This window comes from Mirounga leonina, unplaced genomic scaffold (assembly GCF_011800145.1).
Source record: "Mirounga leonina isolate KUSES-001 unplaced genomic scaffold, KU_Mleo_1.0 Mir_170, whole genome shotgun sequence".
NCBI lineage: Eukaryota > Metazoa > Chordata > Mammalia > Carnivora > Phocidae > Mirounga > Mirounga leonina.
In genome coordinates, this window is record NW_023270433.1 from 14,527,950 (window position 1) to 14,531,877 (window position 3,928).

Below are 3,928 nucleotides of genomic sequence, written 5' to 3' on the forward strand. Positions count from 1 at the left end.
AAAGAGAGCAGGAGCTATTCTGAATGGCTTTTCTTTCTTTTTTTTTTTTAGAAGAGTGACAAGATAAGAACCGTGTATTGGAAGGTCTGGAAGCCTACTCAACATATGGGTTTGGAAACCAAGGCAAGTCTACGGTAATTACTTGTAATGATGAGGAGATTAGAGATTTCTCAAGCTATACATCTATGTATCTCTGTATTTGTCTGTCCACTGAAAGAATCTATTACAACACAAGAAGGTGGAATACTGAGAAATATGGCAGGTCACTGTAGGTAGCAAAAAAAGAAGTGATTTTAGAAGATGCTTGTTTAAATACCAGCTCACTTTAACTTCTTAGTGTTTGGTGTCCTCATTAATAAAATAAATACTAAAAAAAAAATTTCTCAGGGTTATTTTGAGAATGTTAGCATGTGACACCTAATATAATAGATAATTAATTAGTTTTTTTGCTTCATGCTAAACATCAGCTGCTTAAAGCTTATACATCAAAGATATCAGCATCAGTAAGAATTACACAGAAATTACTCACCATCCAATTCATTCCATCCATACTTTGCAAACGAATCGGAAAGTAAGTGCAAAGTTCAGTTCTTCAAGACTCAGGATACTCTGTGAGAAGTCCACCAAAAGGTTCTTGGAAGCAAATAACATCATGGTAAGAAAAGGCCTGGAAAATCCCCTGGTTCTGCCTATACCACCAAGACTGAGTAGACACACTTTTTAAAAATATAACCCAACTTAAGGAGACACCCAAGAGCCCATGACTTCACAATTGACATGTCTGGGGCCCTTTTGGTATTATTCAAAATATCTTTGGATGGCTCCATTTGATTCTTGTTTCAGGTCCAGACATGAGACCTTTTAGCTCTTAACCAACAAAGACCCAAATACGTCTGTCCTTAATTAGTGTAATGAGGCTTTTGGTTTCTGCTTTATGACAAGTAAATGAATTTGCCCTTTTGGTGACAGGTCCTTCAGGGAATGATCTGAAGACTTGTGTAACAATGCCTCCAATGTACTAGGTCATTAAAAATAGTTGTCCAACTATGAAATTAGTTATTGATTAATATTGCAACAGGAAGATCATTACGTTATGAAAGAAAGGGAAGTAACATTACGCTCTTGGCCACAACTTACTGAGAGCTTTAAACACAGAAAGTGTGAAATTGTTGCTACTTGGCAAGAAAAATGATTGTTCAAATACTCCCATGGATTTTAGAGGTCTCAATGGTCATCTCCAAGAATGCTCACCTGGAATCTCAGAAGGGTGTGTGTATGTGTGTGTACGCACATGAGAAATACCTAGTCACATTCTGCCCTACTTAAAATTAGGTCTTGGCATTTATTTTGGTACCAAAATATTTTAGAATCTGAATTTTTCCATCGTTCTCTGCATCACCACAAAACAGTAAATCTTTCTGTGGTACATTGTGAACTGTTCTCTGGAGAAATGCTCTAATTTTCAGTAATAGGATTTGCTGTGACAAACAGGGCTCTGCATGAATTTCCATGGGAGCGGTGAAGAGGGAGTAAGGAATGGCCTCTGAAATCAAGAAGGCTTTTCCCAAGGTGATAACATCTGAGCTGGTCTTGGACAGGTAAAAAAGATTACCTGGGAAAGGGGACCAAAGGGCACTGAAGTAAAGGGAATCACATTAATCCATTCAACAGGTAGTTGCAATAATGTGGAAGTATTCCAACAGAAGTCCAAGAGCCACCAGGGCACCCAACCAGGGGACTTAAGCCTCGGTGATGATACTGTCCTTCCTATGTAGAAATAAGTCAGGTAAGGGGTGTTGAGAGAGAGACACTGTAAGAGAGGCATCAGCACAGGGAGGCCCAGGGGCAAGAGAGAATCTATCTTGTCTGAGAAAGTGAGATTCTGTCAGCAAGTCTAGAGCATGCCATATGGGAAAACAAAGGATGCAGGATGAGCTGGGAGCATCAGTGGAATGACAGAGCATTAAAAGTCTTGCAAGCCATGTCAAAGAATTTGTATTTTGTCTTAACGGCAATGAAATGTCATTAAAGAATTTTAAGCAAAAGAGACAGGAAAAATACATCGGCAACTATAAGGGTAATGGATTAGAGCAAACAGAGTAGGGGCGGGTTGACCATTCAAGAGATCTTCTGAGTCATCCTATGAGGTGAGTGATGATGATCTGTCATGGATGGTAGCAGTGGGATAGACACACGTGGTATATAGAAGGGGGAAGCCACAGAATTTGTGTGCCCATGAAACAAAAGAACCTGCTGTGTATGGAGAATGTCAAATAGCTCATTATGGACTGAGCACAGGGTGCGCGAGGGTGTGTGAGGAGAGACGATCTTGAAAAGGCAAGCTGGAATCAGACTGTAAAGGCCTTGAATGTTCTGGGGAGCTTGGCCTTATCAGCAGGATTTATGAGCTATGCTCTCTAACTCCCCATGTCTTGGTAACCTAAACTGTTCTAAACATCTATTATAGGATTCCAATTTCATTAGCATTTTAACACATTACCACATTTTCACCCTTGAGCAGCCAAGCATGGTTATGTCTTCATATTGGAGAGTAAGTCATAATCAGACAATCCAATACTTTCCACTCCATAAGGTTACTTTCTCGACATTTCCCATTGTGTAATTGCCAGCTATCTGCTCAGTTCATGTCGAGGTTTCACTCACCTGCACTGGCAATTTCCATATTCTATCACTGCCCTAGAGAGTGCTCAGCGTGGGATTACAGAGTGCTGGAGCTGGAGGTGATTCTCGAGAACCATCTAGTTCAATCTCTTCATTGTATGGTTGAGGTTCAGAGTGTTGAAATGATTGGTCCAGGCAAATGGTGACTATTTCAAGCCCAGGTAAGACTCACCCAGGTCTGTCTTCCAGCCACAATTCCTGGGAAAGACAATACATGCCAGATCCTTTTGGATGGAATAACTCTGGTTGAATTTTCTTTGGGGAGTTTTCCACCATTTTACTTTGCTGTCTACCTTTCTGCTCAAAGTACTCATACTCCATTATCTTGAGATGGGAGAATTTTAAATGAGTGTTTGAGCCCTTCTGGGGAGAATGGGCTGAGCTGTTGAAGAATCACAATTGTCATTAACATTTAGTAGGGCACTAAATGTGCCAGCCACTGAATTAGGTGCTTTCTGCTGTTATTAACACATAATTTTTACAATAACCCTCTGCAGTAAGTACTATGAATTATCCACTATTATAAATACTGAAACTGAGACTTTATCAACTGACCCTATGTCCAATTGTGACCAAGTGGTCGATGCCAGGATTTGAACCTAGACCATTGGATAATAAAGCCTTAACCATGCTTAACCACTACACTATAGTGCTCTTTAAGATTATACTGTAAACATTCAAACTGAACAAAGCGTGAAAAACTGAAATGCTGATTTCATCTCATCACGCACTTGTATTCACATTTGCAAATTGTTGATTTTTGAAACTTATTAAGATAGTATTTGTTACTTCCACAATATTTCTATCTTTGGAATTGTTTACTTCGGTGAGCCTACAATAATAAATGGAAGATCCCTTGAAGTTGGGGCTGGAGTGTCAGCGTCTGCCTGGGCCATTTCTAAGCCCTGGAAGAAAAGGCAGTTTGCAACAAAATAGGAAAAGGCAGCTAGCCTGGGCTGTGACCTCAGGAAGAGCAGCCGCCCTCATTCCTGGTGGCTTTCAGTCTGTGGGCACGTTCCTTGGTGTGGTCCTGTTGAATTTCATCTTTGTAGCTTCTGTGGGCTATCTCAGCATATCGCCTCTTTGTTCTAGAAAGGTTTGCCAAATCATCTGAGACATCCCCATTTCTGAACACTGGAGTCACATGGGACCAAACTGGCACCAGGAGCTCTCCTCAGTGGCTTTAGGGAAGGGACCGATTCTCAGAAAAGGGATTTGGGGCTGGGGCGTCCAGAGTGTCTGTCCT